This window comes from Giraffa tippelskirchi, chromosome 4 (assembly GCF_054371585.1).
Source record: "Giraffa tippelskirchi isolate mGirTip1 chromosome 4, T2T-mGirTip1v1.2.pri, whole genome shotgun sequence".
Lineage (NCBI taxonomy): Eukaryota > Metazoa > Chordata > Mammalia > Artiodactyla > Giraffidae > Giraffa > Giraffa tippelskirchi.
The window spans coordinates 29,068,358-29,087,908 of record NC_137278.1 but is presented as its reverse complement, the minus strand read 5'-3'; the positions used below and the strand labels follow the sequence as shown (position 1 = coordinate 29,087,908).

Here is a 19,551-nt window from a genome sequence, read left to right as displayed (position 1 = left end):
CTTAAAATATACATTATTTATATAAGGTGATAAAGTTGGTATATATTAATCTTTTTTACTTGTAGAGTAAAACCTAAAGTATTCTTTTTGCACATAGATAAAGAAAAATTACTTCTAGTCTCATTATTCTTATTGAATACCTTTTGCAATTATAATTGTTAGATTAAAACATGGAAAGACTGATGAGAATAAATATCAAAAGAAAGATTTAAATAGTATAATATGTCAGATTAATATCAAAGATAAACTAGGTTTAATATATCAAGAATTTCATAAAATACATATTCTAAAGCAACAATCTGCTAGAAAAAAATGAAATTGATAATTCACTCACATTAGCAACAAAAATGTAAAATACATAAAAGTAGTCTTAATAAGAGATGCAGGAGAGCAATACAAATGCATAAAATGGAATTGCAAGTTACCAGAGGTAAATAATTGGAGCAGTCATTTTATTTAATGTAAAAGTCAAGTATCTTATGCCTTTGTGTTTTGCCTGAAATCTTTTATGAAACTGATGCAGAGAACACTTAAATAATTAACTATGATTATCATTCCCTGGTTTTTGTTCTATCTCTTTTTTTAAAAAAGAATTTGTATTATTCATAAGTTAGATAAATATAGTCTTTTCTCCATGACTTAATGTTTGGCATTTTCCTTTCTTTATTCTTTGTACTGTTTTTTTTGTATTTCTTTTTGTACTTTGTGATGCTCCCAATGATTATGCTAATTGTTCTAGCACGTATTTTTATTTGTAAAAATGTATTGCCTTCTCTTGTTGAATAGTGTCAATAACTTCTTGTGTTTCCTTAAGATAGATTTTAGAGGCTCTCTAAAGTCTTTTGTATATAGTGTGGAAAATCTTTCCAAGGTGAAAGTTAACTCTGGTCCATCCATTCTTGACTTGTTATTCTCTTGTGCCGCAATGTTTTTCAAATTGTTATTTGCTTTAACTTTTACTTTGCACACTTGTCTTTCAGAATACTTTGTTGTGTGTTAAGGTAATCATGTGCTTTCATCTGAGGTTGCTGAGACTAGTACAGTCCAGTGATGGTACACGCATGTGTGCTTAGTTGCTCAGTCGTGTCCGACTCTTTGTGACCCCATGGACTGTAGCCCGCCAGGTTCCTCTGTCCATGGGATTCTTCCGGCAGGAATACTGGAGTGGGTAGCCATTTCCTTCTGCAGGGGATCTTCCAAACCCAGTGATCAAATCCAGGTCTCCTCTATTACAGGTGGATTCTTTACCATCTGAACCACCAGGGAAGCCTTCAATGAAGGTAGCCTACTGATATTTTAGAAATCCTTGGGCAATCTTTTCCTGATTTTCTCAAGCCTTCCTCGAACCAAAATAGCAGCCCTTTAGCAGGGAATTCAAGGCAACTGCTGAGAATACCACTCAGGTTAGAGCCATAGTACCTATAAATGATAAATTCACTATAGGTTCATTAAGGGAAAGCCGGACAATCCATGAAAATGATGCTCCAGCTAAAATGTAGGCCATAAATAATTCATTAACCAGATATACTTTAAAAATTTATGCAAGTTAAAATTCAAGAATATTTGAATGATAATACTAGCAGAGAAAATCTGATGACAATTGTTTTGTTAAAAAAATGAAATCATATAGAGGAAAAATAAGAGAGATTAAAAAATAAGATTAAAAACATACGTTTTAGCAATGCCTAACAAAACTGAGCAGAATGTACAGAATAATAGCAAAACACAAAATCAGTTATCTGATCGGATGTGAATAAAAATAGAAATCTCAGATATAAAAACAAATATGGCTTTGAATGCAGGAATGGCGCCAGGAGAATACTAGCATGCCAATTAAGAAACAATGTGTTTCTGGAATGTGACCAAAATAAGACACCCAAACCCAAATGGCTTTAAAGAAGAGATAAGAGATGGTGATGCTGCCTGCCCATCATCATAGCATTCTGCAGATATAATTTCTGGATAATATATTTTAAAGAAAATAAGCAATAATTAATGGGTAGTATATAAAAGTATACTGACAAAGAATCCTAATTAGGACAAGCTATTTCATTTCATCAAAATCATTATCATTTTTTGTCCTAATGAATTACTGTACTCAGCCCAGATGGTTCCCTCAGAAAAATAAGGAAACAAACAAAGAGGGATAAAAGAAACTCACTCTTATACAAGTCAATTCATTAACTATATAAATAAATGAACTTGAACACATACGTAAATTAATAAGATATCAAAGACCTCTACACCACCTGTCAGGTAAAATTGTAGGATGTATTATAATTAGATTATGTTGCCTTCAATTTATTTTAGAAAAACTATTTCATATATTTCTTCTCATGCCATCATTATCTAAACACTCATAGCACTGACAACACTATCCTTTTTGGTTCTCTCTAGGATTTTTATTTTTTAAAATAATCACTTATTCTGATCTTTATGAGGACCTTTAGTATTTGAGGCAAGAGAAAGATTTCCTAAAAATGGTGATTATGCCCAGTTGTCCTTAGCCTGTGGAAATACTTTGTCACAATCCATTTTACTCACTAATAAACTGAAACATGAAATTTCTGCCAAACAAGCAAGATAGAAAAAAAAAAAATGCCCTTTGGTTGAGCAGCAGTATGCATTCTGTCATGTCCTGTATGGAATTAAGGGTTTTATGGAATTTGTAGAATGTAGTTTTAGTGATGGATATTTTTCTCTATGTCTAGTACATAGTTGGGCTTCCCAAGTGGTGCTAGTGATAAAAAACCCACCTGCTAATGCAGATAGACACAGGAGGCCCTGGTTGGTCCCTAGGTTGGGCAGATGCTCTGAAGGTGGGCATGGCAATCCTCTCTAGTATTCTTGCTTGGAGAATCCCAAGGACAGAGGAGCCTAGCGGGCTATGGTCCATAGGGTTGCAAAGAGTCAGACACAACTGAAGTGACTTAGCATGCATGCAGTACATAGTCAGTTAAGAAATCTTACTCAAATGATTTAAAACATTAGTTGCTACAAACAGTACTGATTCAAATTCCTGGGCATCCTTTGAAATAACCGTGAACAAGTTCTGGCACTGATGCAGTGGGTAGTAAGTGACAGAATTTACATGTAACAGATACCGGGGTCCCTGGTGTCTGATATATCCTGTATCATGCCCATATCTAATGTTTATGAATACCTTCTTAAAGTCTAACAGGGAATATAAGCAAGGACACAGGTCATGTTTATAATGTGGTGTTGCTCACAGTCTTCTCACAGAGGGAGAAGACCAATGTAAACAGGATTTCTGGGACACACAGGCCTATTACTTTCCAAATATCTTTTCAAACCTCTTGCTCATACTTTAAATTCCAGAGCTTCTGTAACTCTTTAATGAATCTTGTCTGAATATGGCCTGGAATTTTCATTTCTTTCACAGATTACCCCTTGGCTTACTTTACTGTTCCTTTGGCATCCAACTCAGAACCCACTCCTAGTTCTGCCTTTACTCATTTTATTTGCATATGATTCATTTATACTATATTTTCATACCTATTTATTTAGGTTACTCCATCACGTGTGGGTAGATGAATGCCTTATTTTGTGCTTTTTTCACTTACATAATCGGTCCACTATATAGAAACCTTGATTTTAATAAACTATTTAATACTTTCTAATTCTTGTAATTCTCAAAAAAACAGTATACAGCCACATACTCATTTCCCCAACTACTTAGTTTAGCCCTAAGAGATTAGGTTTAATCATCTTAGGTAATAGTTTCAACATTTTATTGGGTTCTATAATTATAATTGAACTGTCTGATTTTTATTCAGTTGATATGTGTGTCTTATGTTTCACTCTAAATAGGACATGAGGTTTGCAATACATTTAGGAAAAAATGAACAAATAAAGTAATTTTTAGCTTATAATTAGTTCAAAGCTTTTAGCATTTAATTTCAAAATAACATTGACTTTGTTAGGCCCTCAGTTTGGATTTTATAACTCTTATTAAACTTTTCCACAGTTTGTTGTGATCCACACAGTCAAAGGCTTTGGCATAGTCAATAAAGCAGAAGTAGATGTTTTGCTGGAACTCTCTTGCTTTTTCTGTGATCCAACAGATGTTAGCAATTTGATCTCTGGTTCCTCTGCCTTTTCTAAATCTAGCTTGAACATCTAGAAGTTCAAAGTTCACGTATTGTTGAAGCCTGGCTTGGAGAATTTTGAGCATTATTTTGCTAGTGTGTGAGATGAGTGCAATTGTGAGGTAGTTTGAGCATTCTTTGGCATTGCCCTTCTTTGGAATTCGAACGAAAACTGACCTTTTCCAGTCCTGTGGCCACTGCTGAGTTTTCCAACTTTGCTGGCATACTGAATGCAGCACTCTCACTGCATCATCTTTTAAGATTTGAAATAGCTCAACTGGAATTCCATCACCTCCACTAGCTTTGTTTGTAATGATGCTTCCTAAGGCACACTTGACTTTGGACTCCAGGATGTCAGGCTCTAGGTGAGTGATCACACCATTGTGGTTATCTGGGTCAGTAAGATATTTTTTGTTTAGTTCTTCTGTGTATTCTTGCCACCTCTTCTTAATATCTTCTGCTTCTGTTAGGTCCATACCATTTCTGTCCGTTATTGTGCCCATCTTTGCATGAAATAGTCCCTTGGTATCTCTAATTTTCTTGAAGAGATCTCTAGTCTTTCCCATTCTATTGTTTTCCTCTATTTCTTTTGATCACTGATCTTTTGGTCACTGAGGAAGGCATTCCTATCTCTCCTTGCTATTCACTAGAACTCTTTATTCAGATGGGTATATCTTTCCTTTTCTCCTTTGCCTTTCACTTCTCTTTTCTTCTCAGCTATTTTTAAGGCATCCTCAGATAACCATTTTGCCTTTTTGCATTTCTTTTACTTGGGGATGGTCCTGATCCCTGCCTCCTGTACAATGTCACAAACCTCCTTCCATAGTTCTTCAGGCACTCTATCAGACCTAATGCCTTGAATCTATTTGTCACTTCCATTGTATAATCATAAAGGATTTGATTTAGGTTATACCTGAGTGGTCTAGTGGTTTTCCCTACTTTCTTCAACTTAAGTCTGAATTTTGCAATAAGGATTTCAGGATCTGAGCCACAGTCAGCTCCTGGTCTTATTTTTGCTGACTGTATAGAGCTTCTCCATCTTTGTCTGCAAAGAATATAATCAATCTGATTTTGGTATTGACCATCTGGTGATGTCCATGTGTAGAGTCTTCTCTTGTATTGTTGGAAGAGGGTGCTTGCTATGACCAGCCCATCTCTTGGCAAAACTCTGTTAGCCTTTGCCCTGCTTTATTTTGTGAAAAATTCTTAAAGAGATATAAATGTCAGACCACCTTACCTGCTTCCTAAGAAATCTGTATGTAGGTCAAGAAGCAACAGTTAGAACCGAATATGGAACACAGACTGGTTCCAAATTGGGAAAAGAGTATGTCAAGGCTGTATATTGTCACCCTGCTTATTTAACTTATATGCAGAGTACATCATGAGAAATGCTAGGCCGGATGACGCACTAGCTGGAATCAAGACTGGTGAAATATCAATAACCTCAGATATGCAGATGACACCATCCTGATGGCAGAAAGTGAAGAAGAACTAAAGAGCCTCTTGATGAAAGTGAAAGAGGAGAGTCAAAAAGCTGACTTAAAGCTCAACATTCAGAAAACTAAGATCATGGGATCCAGTCCCATCACTTCATGGCAAATTGATGGGGAAACAATGGAAACAGTACAGAGTTTCTTTTTTTGGGCTCCAAAATCACTGCAGATGGTGACTGCAGCCATGACATTAAAAGATGCTTACTCCATGGAAGAAAATCTATGACCAACCTAGACAGCATATTAAAAAGCAGAGATATTACTTTGCCAACAAAGGTCCATCTAGTCAGAGCTATGATTTTTCCAGTAGTCATGTATGGATGTGAGATTTGGACCATAAAGAAAGCTGAGCACCAAAGAATTGGTGCTTTTGAACTGTGGTGCTGGAGAAGACTCTTGAGAGTCGTCCCTTGGACTGCAAGAAAATCAAACCAGTGGATCTTGAAGAAAATCTTTCCTGAATATTCATTGCAAGGGCTGAATGCTGAAGCTGAAGCTCCAATACTTTGGCCACTTGATGTGAAGAACTGACTCATTTGAAAAGACCCCGATGCTGGGAAAGATTGAAGGCAGGAAGAGAAAGGGATGACAGAGGATGAGATGGTTGAATGGCATCACTGACTCAGTGGGCATGAGTTTGAGCAAGTTCCTGGAGTTGGTGATAGACAGGGAAGCTTGGCGTGCTGCAGTCCGTGGGGTGGCAAAAAGTTGGACATAACTGAGTACCTGAACTGACTGATCAGACTGTTCCATTAAAGAGGCTTCAAGTTTGTATATCATATCTGATTGAATGAGTTCAATCAGATTGTTTTCTGAAAAGGGACAGGGAGGGAGAAATCTGAGTGTACTAATTCCTGATAGGATGAGAGAGAAGTAACACATGTCATGGGCTTTCCATTGGTGTGGAGGGAGAAACAGAACACACTTACCTGAAACAACTCAAGCTCTTCCTTCACTTGAAAATTATTTTCTTTCCCTTCTTCTTGACTCAATCCTCCTCATTCTTTTTTTTTTTTTCTTAATTTTTTTTTGGCCTCACCTTGCAGCATGTGTAATCTTAGTTTCCCAACCAGAGATCGAACTTGCGCCCCCAGCAGTGAAAGCATGGAGTCTTAACCACTGGACTGCCAGTGCAGTCCCAATCCTTGTCATTTTTAAAGAGTTGGTTTAAATGTAGCATCCTATTACAAATCCTCCTTGACTCCCCTTTCTCCTCCAAGTAGACTTAATCCTTCAACTGAATACACTGAAATGATTGAATACAATACAATAGTGTCAGTTCTCATTGCAGACAGAGATGTGCTTTATCAGTTGTATTTGTTTTCACTCCTTCAAATTAAGACCATGGGGAAAGAACAAATATGCATTGAACATTCATTATCTATCAGGCCTCATAACAGTCATATACTGTTACATATGACCCTGACAAAAATCTTGTGATTTAAGGACTCCTGTTTTGTTATATAGCGCTCTGCGTGTCTTTTAGGGGTCTTCCTTGATGGCTCAGTGGTAAAGAATCCACATGCCAATGCAAGAGATGCAGGTTAGATCCCTGGGTCAGGAAGATCCCCTGGAGAAGGTAATGGCAACCCTCTCCAGTATTCTTGCCTGGGAAATCCCATGGACAGAGGAGCCTGGTGGGCTATATAGTTCTTGGGGTAGTGAAGAGTTGGACATGACTTAGTGACTAAACAGCAAAGCATTTCCTTTATAATAATTTGCAAAAATATATTTATTAGAGCACTGTTTAAAATATTTGTCTTCTCTGCTAAGCTTCAAGAGAGCATGCAATGTGTTTTCTTTACACCTTTTCAGTATCCAGCACAGGGCTAGTACCTAAAAACCAATGAATAAATAGCCATTGAATGAATGAATAGATCAATAAAATATGTATTTTATTAGTGTCTACTTTATAAGTGAGGAAATCCAGTCTTAGTAAAAGTAAATAAAGTTACTTAGCAAGTCGGGCAGAATTGTGACCAGACTAACAACTATTGATCCCAATGCCAGTCAGATTTCAGCCAGACCGTGTGGCATTTGACAATCATAGAGTGTCGGGTAGTCATGAAGTTCTTGAAACAGATCAGGGTCAAGTCAAGTATTTGTGGTTTGGAAGGCATTACTTTTTCATTCACTTCTTCATTCAGAAAGTATTTATCATGCATGTAACTGTCTACTTATTTTGTTTTGACTTGGGTTCCATCTGCTGCTGTTGCACTAATCATTCAGCATAACTTCCTAATGACAACAAATATCTCTTTAAATCTCCTGTACCTGAAATTATCAACTGCCTCTCAATATCTCTTCTCTTGATTTATCATGAAATGTAATGTTGATTGTTCCTGGCTGCCTATGTGTCTACCCCAAACTGTATTTCCAAACCTCCGTTGAATATAGGTGTGGTCCTGAGACTAATTTTTACAGACAAGATATAAGTAGAAATGTTCTATGGGGTGAGACTTCCCCCTTTAGAAGGTAGAGAGAGATGGCATGCTTTTCTTTGTCTCTGCATCTGTCCTTCTGTGGATGTGGTCCTGAGCTCTTGCATCCATCTTGGAGGATAGAGGCCACAGCCTAATGCAACACTAGAGGTAGCCTGAGTCTGTCCAGGCATCTTTGCTAACCCTGGGTATCACTGAATGTATTTTTCTAAGGAGAACAATGATTGCTGTCTTATCTAAGCAGCTGTTTTCTGGAGCGTCTTTTTTCCCCTTTACTTGTTGCCAAATGTAATCTTAACTGATACCCATCCTAAAAGAAATAAAGATGATTAAACATTAACAAGTTTTCTGGCTTCAGGAGACATCAAAATAGAAACCATATATGCCAATAAAATGTCTTTCAATTGAGTAATTTTAAGGCAAACTTTTCTATAAATAAGGTATAATTCATAAAATAGAGTGCTCAAAAGAGAAGTTTTCACCAAAACAAATTTGATACATGAGAGAATTTCATTTCCATTTAAGAGCCTTTATTCCATCTTTATTGCAGTATAAATTGTGTATTATGAATAAGATCTCATAACTAAATATGCAAAGAATAAAGAAAAATCAAATGAAAAAAAATGAAAGTATAGATAGATAATCCCATTAGATGATTCTAAGTCATGGAATGAAACATTTTTTAAAATATGAAAGAGAATGTGTCGTCCGAGTTTGAAGAATGATGTCATGTGATTATAAATGTTCTCCTGCACAAAGTTAGCGCATTGTCTTGAAGAGCTCAAGGGGGAATTCACAGTTAGGTCATGTTTATATTTTTCATTCTTGCTGCTTTTGAACCAAAAGGCCCTAACACCTGAGCCTGCATCAGAAGAAATGACTATGCACTATCACAACTGCCTATAAGGCAGGCTTAAAATACTGGCTCCCTGGGACAGACTAAGGAACTCAGGGCTAATTGTCTCACTACTATCTTCTGACAGCAACTTGCATCCAAGCGAAGCCTTCGAGGGACATATTCACAATGCATCAGTTCTCCTGAGTTTGTTGTTTGCACTCTTGATCTCTCAAAACCGTCTGCCTTCTCACTTTTAACTGCCCACAGGTCCCCCTTTCCCCTTTTGTGTCACTCAAATGTAACCTACCTCCTTTCTTCTTAGGTTTGTTTCAGAGAGAATAATACTCTTTTTCCAAACTCCGGGACTTATATTTGGGATGACCATAAGTCCTGCTTCTCCTTGGATAGTCTCATTTTACCTGTTATTTCAGGATAATTATTGATAAGTCCTCCCTCATTTGCAAATGATCCTTGTTTGTGAGATAAAATGTATGGTCACACACATACTGTTTAGCTCTTCTGTTCCCAGTACTTCTTTTGCTATCACACAAAGATACTTTATTTTTCTTAATTTTTATTGGAGTATTCTTGCTTTACAATGTTAGTTTTTACTGTACAGCAAAGAGAGTAAGCTATACATATACAGTTATATATACATATATTTAACTTATATGCAGAGTACATCATGAGAAACGCTGGGCTGGAGGAAGCACAAGCTGGAATCAAGATTGCCGGGAGAAATATCAATAACCTCAGTTAGGCAGATGACACCACCCTTATGGAAGAAAGTGAAGAAGAACTAAAGAGCCTCTTGACGAAAGTGAAAGAGGAGAGTGAAAAAGTTGGCTTAAAGCTGCTCATCATTCAGAAAACTAAGATCATGGCATCTGGTCCCATCACTTCATGGCAAAACTGTTTCCATGGGGAAACAGTGGAAAAAGTGGCCGGCTTTATTTTTAGGGGGCTCCAAAATCACTGCAGATGGTGACTGCAGCCATGAAATTAAAAGACACTTACTCCTTGGAAGAAAAGTTATGACCAACCTAGACAGCATATTAAAAAGCAGAGACATTACTTTGCCAACAAAGGTCTGTCTAATCAAGGCTATGGTCTTTCCAGTGGTCATGCGTGGATGTGAGAGTTGAACTGTAAAGAAAGATAAGCACCAAAGAATTGAGCTTTTGAACTGTGGTGTTGGAGAAGACTCTTGAGAGTCCCTTGGATGGCAAGGAGATCTAACCTGTCCATTCTAAAGGAGATCAGTCCTGAGTGTTCATTGGAAGGACTGATGCTGAAGCTGTAACTCCAATACTTTGGCCACCTGATGCAAAGAGCTGGCTCATTTGAAAAGACCTTGATGCTGGGAAAGATTGAAGGAGGGAGGAGAAGGGGACAACAGAGGATGAGATGGTTGGATGGCATCACCGACTCAATGGACATGAGTTTGAGTAAACTCTGGGAGTTGGTGATGGACAAGAAGGCCTGGCTTGCTGCAGTTCATGGGGTCGCAAAGAGTCAGACAGCACTGAGAGACTGAACTGAACTATACATATACATAGATCTCTTCTTTTTTGCTTTTTCTTCCCATTTAGGTCACCATGGAGAAGCTGAGGAGACTTTCCTGTGCTATACAGTAAGTTCTCCTTAGTTATCTATTTTATATATAATAATGTCAATCTGTGTCTCCCAGTTCATCTCATTATGTTTCCTCTGTTCCCTTCTTGGTGACCATACATTTGTTCTCCACTTTTGTATCTCTATTTCTGCTTTGCAAAGAGGTTCATCTGTGCCATTTTCCGAGCTTGCCATTCACCGAAACATAGATTCCTTGACTCTCTGTGTGACTCTTCTCTTTATTGTCTGACTAGAATAGTGGAGATGGGGCTCACAGATTTTGTTTGAACCTTCCTACTTAGCCAGGTCTTATATAATATAATAAAGGAGGAAGCATATTTTTTCCATCATCTAAGAATCAGGGTATAGGAGCTTACAGTGAAGTAGGAAAAATATTAGAGAATTTATACCAATGCAAATAAGTTATGTGTGTGTACAAAATATTTTTAATAATCATGGAATCTCAAAGGGTTACAGAAATTATCTAGTTGAATCCTCTCCTTTGCTAAGGAATAAACTGAGGCTTAGAAAAAGGAAGTGATTTGCCAGAGGGTATAACCTAACTTAATCCAGTTAAAGAATTCATGACCATCAATGAATTAGACATTTCTTATCCCAGGTCAGGTATTTTTACCTTCACGATCAGGTGTTCAGTCATATCTGACCCTTTGTGATCCCATGGACTGTAGCCCACCAGGCTCCTCTGCCCATGGGACTCTCCAGGCAAGAGTATTGGAGTGGGTTGCCATTTCCACCTCCAAGGGAGCTTCCTGACCCAGGGATCAAACCACCATCTCCTGTGTCTTCTGCATTGCTGATGGATTCTTTACCACTGAGACACCTGGGAAGTCTGTTTAAACATAATGACTGTTTCCCTAGAACATCTTTTCTGGATTTCTTTGTTTCTTAAAATAACATATTTGTTATTCTAAATGTGAAACTAGTTTGTGTACTTCAGAAAACTTACAACCAAAAATTAAAAAAAAAAAAAATTGTAAGTCACTTCCCAGAAATAATCACATAATTATTTCCTTCACATTTTGGCACATGTGAGTGGTGTTTGTGTGTGTGTATATGCATGAATTTATAATTCCACCTGTTTATGTCATGCAAATTGAGAGAATTTCATTTTATGATGTGCATTAGCTAAATCTTTAAGCCTAAAATATATAGCATGAGAATATTTTCAGGCCCTTAACTATTATCATATTTTATATAATGTCATTTTTTAGTGGCTGTGTATTTTTCCACTATATGCTATGCCAACATTTATTCAACTGTCATGACATTACCATTGAAGATGTAAAGAGTCTCCTTTTTTTTTTTTTTGTTAGATAACCAATGTGGCCAGAAAAACCCTTTACATGGTACTTGTAAATTATTACTTATAGCTGTATCACTAGTCATTTGAAGTGGAAAGTTGCTAATCAGAAGACTATACATTATTAGTCTTTAAAAAATGTATTGCATATGACCACTCAGGAAGTTTGTGCCAGTATATACACCTCAGTACTATGGAATTATTTCTGTTTTTCTCCAACCTGTGACAACAATGGCAGTTATCTTTTGACTGGGACAGTTTGATAGAGAGAAATGGTGTATGATTGTCTTAATTTGCATTAATTTTACTATGGTTGCACTGGTACAGATTTATATGTTTATAGGTCTTTTGTGAAATGCTTATTTCTATTTTGTAAACTTTTTAATCCTTTCAGATTGTTTATCTTACCTCTTAGCAATAAATCTTTATAATAATACAGTAATGTATTAACATAAAAACTCCCTGGACTGAAGATATATTATAAAACTTTAACTTGGAAAATAATATTTTTCCATTTCAATTATCTGTCCTTTTTAATTTGAAGAAATTTCTAAAGTTTTATTATGTTATTATTTTATCTTTTTTTACTCCATCCTGAGTGTTGCTGCTGCTGTTGTTGAGTCACTCAGTCATATCTGACTCTTTGCAACCCCATGGACTGCAGTATACCAGGCTTCCCTGTCCTTCACCATCTCCTGGAGTTTGCTCAAACTCATGTCCATTGAGTCCAGTGATCTTATCCTCTGTTGCCCCCTTCTCTTCCTGTCCTCAATCTTTCCCAGCATCAGGATCTTTTCCAATGAGTCAGCTCTTCACATCAGGTGGCCAATGTATTAGAACTTCAGCATCAGTCATTTCAATCCTGAGTAATACAGAAATACTTACCCTATACTAGTGAATGCATTTTTATTGACTGATTCGCTCATTTTTACATGTACATGTTACTCCATTTAGAGATTTATAATACATGTAAATAATGTGTGAGATAGGAATGTTATTTTAAATCTTTTGTTAAACATTAGTTATTTATATCAATAAAAATCATTGAAAAACCTCCATTTACCTATTTAAAAAGACCCTTTGCCAATTTACTTCAGATACTATAGCCCTACCATACATTTTAATATGTTCTGTAATAAACTTCAGTGTCCTACATAAACTTTTTCTTTTAGAAGTGACTTTGGATATTTCATGCTTATTTGTATGTATGCATCTGTGTGTATATCTTAGTATTTATTATTTAAGCACCTGGTGTCCAGAAATATTATACAGTGATTCTAATTATTTTTTCAATTGATCATCTTATATTGTATAGTTTACCAATTGCATCTATAAACATTGAAATTTGAATTTCAGGTTTTTTTTTCTTTTATTTTTGTTTCATTTGTAAAAATCATAAGGTTACAGAATAGCAGTGGTGCTAAAAAGCACCCTTATCTCATCTTGGACTTAAATATATGTGAGGCGTCTATTGTGATATGCACTGTTAGTATCAGGTATATATTCTTTATCAAATTAATGGCATCCTGTTCTTTTTTACTAAGAGAATTTTTTTAAATTCAGAGATAAATTTTGTCTTCTATTAAATGTCTTTTAATCCTTTTTCTTTATTTAATCTTATTTAAGATATTATAGTTCTTATTTAACCCAATTAAGGTAATAAAATACATTAAGATTTTATAATTGTGTACTATCTTTTCTTACATGGAATAAAATTTACAGTTGTGAATTATAGTCCCCCCAGACTTTATTTGGGCTTCCCAGGTGACTCAGTGGTAAATAATCCACCTGCAATGCAGGAGACCCAGATTCAATCCCTAGGTTGGGAAGATCCCCTGGAGAAGGAAGTGGCAACCTGCTCCAGTATTCTTGCCTGGAAAATTCCATGGGCATAGGAGCCTGGTGGGCTACAGTCCATGGTGTCACAAAGAGTTGGACACGAGTTAGCAACTAAACAACAACAACAATAAATTTTATTTGTAAAATTATACTGTATCACATTTATGAGCATCTATATTAATTATATTGTTTCATTAACACTTATACGTACATTGTCAAACTTTTGTTAGCTTCCATAATTGATTGGGATATTTTTTTGAAAACCTAGGTAGCATTTTGATTATTATTCAGAATTATCAGTTTCTTGAGAACTTAGCAGACTATGCTTATCATACGGATCAAATCAGTGTCTATTTGATTGGTAGGTCTTGTGCGTGTTTGTCTGTCAATCAGGGTAGGCCAATGTACTCGAAATGCTTAACACAGCAAGCATTTAATCATTGTTTAAGTCATCATATAATGAAACATGTCAGGGACAGGAATGCTATGCTCCCTGGCATTCAAAGTCCCATGCTCCTTCCACCGTGTGGTTTTGTGCTTTTACCAATTCTCAGAGCCAACCTGTTAAGCTAGCTTGTGGGGAGACAGAACCATATGTGGGAGGTTACTATGGGCTACATGTTGTAAGTGGTTCATACCCTTTCTGCTCAAATCCATCTGTGTGATCAGAAAGAAGAATATAGGTATCTATGAACACTGATATTCTCTGTCAAATGAATTAATTTTAGTCACATATTTTTACTAGGAAATAATGTGATGCTTTAAAATATTTAGAAGCATTAGGAGAGAGTTGTACGGATTTTTGTTTGTTTGTTTGTCTATGGTTAAATCCTTTTCTTACCTTCCTCAGTCCCATCTCCCCTTACTTTCTGCCTGGTTTTCATCTTCTCCTCTGCTCTTTATCCCTCCATGCTTCCTTGCTCCCTGCCTCCCCATCTGTCTCCTTTCTTTTTTCTCCCAACAGTAAGTATTATAACCTTTCTGTGACTTCAAAAAGCAGCAAAGACAGTCTTATCACTGATGCGTACACAATGTCTAGCACTGTGCTCTTCTCAAGTTAGGTATTTACTAAATGGCTGTATTGGACTTAAATTGAATCAACCATGTCCTGGGTTGCTCTGCGTGCCTCACAGCTGTTTGCTCTTCCTGCAGTAATATCCCCAACATCCGGCGCATGTGGCCAGATCCACGTTCCTGCAACACCATCCTGCTCTGCTCTAGCCCTCTGCACACAAGTGTTCAAAAGCTCCCATCACCTCTCAAGTTAAATAGATGTGGCCTTACTCCTCACCTGTGCGAGGACACTCTATTCTGAGGTGATAAGCTCTATTTTTCACTACACATGCATACTTGCTTTGTGTTTTAACCATACCTAGACCATTTTATTACCTCACTTATACATGTCTATTTTTTTTTCTTTATTTTACAATATGATTTCATTTTCCTCCAGCAAACTGCTCAGGTAGGCTCTTCCTCTGAAATGTCATTATATTGATAATTGTGCCTTTTATTGGTTTACTCATTTTTTAAGGAGTTACTGTTTCCTCCCTGAAATCCACAACTCAGTGGCCTCCCTCTCCTCTTTCTCTCACAATGGCGTGTGGCACAATAGAGGAGCTTTTAACCAGAGAGAAAATTTATACTAATATCTTCTGTGACCCCTGATCATTCACAGAAGAAGCATACATTTTGGCAGCTTTCTCCAATATTAATCTGCCTTTTTTTATGTTTAGAATAAGCCTAAAGACCAAATCACAGCATCTATTTGGGGAATCCTCATCTCAGATGAAGATGATGGAGAGGTAGTTATGCCAGATTCGTGAACACACCTGAGTTCTTAGAAGTGGTACTAAAAATAAAAGCATAGGCTCTCATAATTCTTTTGGGGACTTCTAAATCTTAATTCCAAATGAAAAAGGGGAGAATTTAAGCCAACTTTTTGATAAAAGGTATCTACTTAACCCAGAAAGAAATGTATTGTGAGAAAGGCAGTGTGACCGCAGACCTCCTTACTAAATTAACCGGTAATGTCCATTTCTCATAAAAAGGTTTATATTTTATTTATACTTGATATTTCAGTAGATCTAACATAATTTCCAATTTAGATATGGAAAACTCAAAATGTGCAGAAATTACAGCTTACTGCCTGGGGTAAGAAGGGAAGAAATTCACCTTTTTACAATTCAATCAAATGCAGAATAGGAACAGTTAATAATTGTAGAATATGAATAATCAGATAAGACATTTTCTAGTGAAAACTCATAAATTTTATTTTCGGCATGCATTAAAATTCAGTTAAATTTTAAAATCATAGCATATCTTGAGCCACTGTTGAATAGTTGCTGTATCTATAGAAATCTATTTTAGAGATACACGACTGCAAATTATAGAATGTCAGCATGCAATTTGATTTTATGTTCTTTTCTACTAATATAAATAATGAAGCATGCTGAGAGCATTCAAATACATTCAGCTGAGTATAATTAAAACACTGAGGTATAACATGTTTTTTTTTTTTAAGAAACAAATTAAGTACTAAAGTGAAGTAGGTAGAAATATCAGCAATTCCAGGCGAAAACTATGTTGTGATTACAGTATTGTGAATAGACTAAATCTAATATTTTGGTGTAAATGAAATCAGTGATAGCTGGAAAGTTAATGGAAGCAGTGCTTTTATATTTTCTGTGAATAATGGAGAGGCTTCATTTCAGGAGCACATAATTTTTTGCCGTCTCTGGAATTAAGTCTCCATGGTACTCTGAATAAGCATTCTCACCCAAATGTAACAAACTCTCTGATGAAATTGGCCACTGGGGCCTACAACAAATAATTAAAATGGGATTTGGGAATCAGTTGGTTTTTTGTGTGTCCAACGGTCCCCATTGGGTTAGCTGAATGAGGGTAAATCAGCTACTTCAGACCATGCAAAGAACACAATTCAACTTCCTGCTGGTCACCACTAATTGCACAGTGGTTGTGGCTGTCCACTACAGGCTGAAGGCAAACTTTCTTTTTGGGTTTGTTTCTGAGGCCCACTGAAGGACCAACTATTTATTTGGGCTGCCAGACCCAATTTAGAGTAAGAGGTACTGATACTGTGATAACAAGGGGCATATGACTGTGTTCTATCCTGTCACATGGGTCAGTTACTTTTGTCCTTCCATGTAACAATAAATCCTGGGTTTCTGTGTCATCTGTGTTGTGATCTCTAATCTCAGCCTTCACCCTGATTCCCTAATAGTCCGTTGGGATTTATGAGAACTGATAGGTAGGAAACGGCCAAGAAGGTGACCTTATTTTATGTCTACTAACAAAACATCAAATGTTTATGGTTTTTGGGGGGGAAAGTGTTGGAACAAATGTGTCAATCGTTCCCATAGCAGAATCTACTGACTCTAAATTTGAGAGTAAAATTCTAAAGTTGGAGCTAGAATCTTAGTAATGTAAATATAGGCTTCTACATTGTTCACTTATTTTTTTGACACTAGTATTTTTAAAAAACATTTATTTGTTTATTTGGCTGTGTCGGGTCTTAGTTGTAGCATGCAGGATCTTTGCTGTGCACAGACTTCTTTAGCTGTGGCACACAGGCTCCAGAGTGCATGAGCTCAGTAGTTGTGCCACACAGGCTTTGTTGCCCACAGCATGTGGGATCTTAGTTTCCTGACCAGGGATCAAACTCATGTCCTTCTGCGTTGCAAGGCAGATTCTTAACTCCTGGACCACCGGGGAAGTCTCAGGCCTCTACACTGTTTGACCTTGCTGGGCCCTCTTATTCCTGGATCCAGAGTCTTCCTCCTTTTTAAGAAATCATTATCGATTGACTCATATCCTAAGTAACTTCCCGAGAAACGGTGATTGGGAAGCAAATTTACTTAGTCCTTATGTAGATCCCCTCTTGGAGGTAAACAGTGCCTTCTCCTCTTCATCTAAAAACACTGACTTTGTCTATGGACTGATGCTCAACTACCTGTTGTGTTTCATTTCCTTACATATACCTCTCCTTCTTCGAACTTCCATTCCGACTTATTTATACACAAAGCAAAAGTGAAAGTGAAGTCATTCAGTCGTGTCCGACCTTTGCGACTCCGTGGACTGTAGCCTACCAGGTTCCTCCATCCGTGGGATTTTCCAGGCAAGAATACTGGAGGGGGTTGCCATTTCCTTCTCCAGGAGATCTTCCCAACCCAGGGATTAAATCCAGGTCTCCCGCATTGTAGGCGGACGCTTTACCATCTGAGCCACCAGGGAAGTCCATATACAAAGCAAAGAATAATATAAAACATGATTTATCAAAATACCATATACAGAAGTGGACAACATGGATTCTGCCAATTAGAAACTGTGATCTATAAAATTTTTAATCTCTTTGAGCTTTAAGTTTCTCATCTGTGTATAGAAATAACTATAGATAATCTAGAAATTTTTTTGTGACAGCTATACAAAAAGCATGTCAAGCACCCAGCATGATGCCTGGCACAGATAGCCAATATGACAGTGGATAATATTGATATATTGATTTTTTTTATTGGGATTTGAGATTGAGGAAAAGGGTATCAAACTTTAATATTATAGAATTTTACTATTCTCTTATATAGCTACTTTGGTTATACAAAATCTATGTATAATTTTTAGAAAGTCCTTGAATATTTAATTTGAAATTAAAAAAAAAAGTTTTTAAAAAATTGAAAAAAACTGAATACCAAAAAGTCTTGAAATAATTATCTTTAACTTTGCTTACTCATTGCTTTCCAATCATATTGACAAAGGAACACTTTTGTGTGTGTCCACCATACCTGTTAACAAACTACATGTGTGATGTTACATTTAATGACACTTCACACATATGGAATCACTGTAGTTCACATGTAAAAGAAGTCTAATAGAAGTGATAGTGTTAGTCGCTTGATTGTGTCTGACCCTTTGCGATCCCACAGACTGTAGTCCACCAGGCTCCTCTGTCCATATGATTCATCCGGCAAGAATACTGGAGTGGATTGCCATTCCCTTCTCCAGAGGATCTTCCCAAGCCAGAGAGCGAATCTGGGTCTCCTGCGTTGCAGGCAGATTCTTTACCATTTGAGCTACAGGGAAGACCTATAGAAGCTTAACGGTGAATGGAATAATCTGTCCTTGAAAGAAAGAGGCTTTTCTCACCTTCATCCTAGATTAGAGATACAGGATATCGCCTATACTTCAACTGTCCACATTCTACCCATTCTTCTTCCCAGATTAAGTGCCATCCATAAACCTCCCTTCAAGGAAAGTAATTTCCCTTCCTCTGACTTCCAGAATATACAGTTGGTCCCCTGCCATTTAGCATTCGATTATATTCTGTCTTGCTTTGTTTTATTGTTATCTGTGTATGAATCATTATGATGGCAGGTCCATGGAGTAGAGGAGTGTGTTTGTTATTGATTTTTATCCCATTCTAACAAAATCTGGCACAGAACTGGGAAAAAGATGCCATCATGGATTTGCACCTTTTATCTTCTCCTTTTATAAGCCCTGTACTTTCCTCTTACCATCCGAGGACTTATTGCTCAAAATGGTGCTCAAAGACCCCACACATCAGCAGAAAAACAAAATAGTGAAATTACCCAGTTTCTGCAGAACTCACAAACATCAGAATGTAGGTCACTCACAGTCATTGCCTGATGTGCTGTGTGCGTCATGTTCCAACAAAGCAGCTGCCACGAGTAGCCAACCCCCCGGAAAACAGCACGGCCTCCAAAAGAGCAGCCATTTGGAAACACATTTTCATTGACAATTTGGGGAAGTTGGGCATTCACTTAAGAAAAAGCCATAATTCTGTAAGAAATGAGCAATTTATGCACATTATAATCAAATTTATTTTTATATCCAGCTACTCCTACATGTGGCATAATTCAGTCTG

General features: G+C 36.8%; 1 long non-coding RNA gene across 1 annotated transcript in view; it reads left to right on the top strand.

The window, feature by feature from the left end:
• LOC145546561 (uncharacterized) overlaps window positions 1–19,551 on the top strand; it is a 363,980-nt gene that overhangs the window by 178,580 nt on the left and 165,849 nt on the right. Inside the window, exon 3 of the long non-coding RNA XR_014083030.1 lies at window positions 10,474–10,514. This is a non-coding gene — a long non-coding RNA (uncharacterized LOC145546561). The remainder of the gene's footprint in view (window positions 1–10,473; window positions 10,515–19,551) is intronic.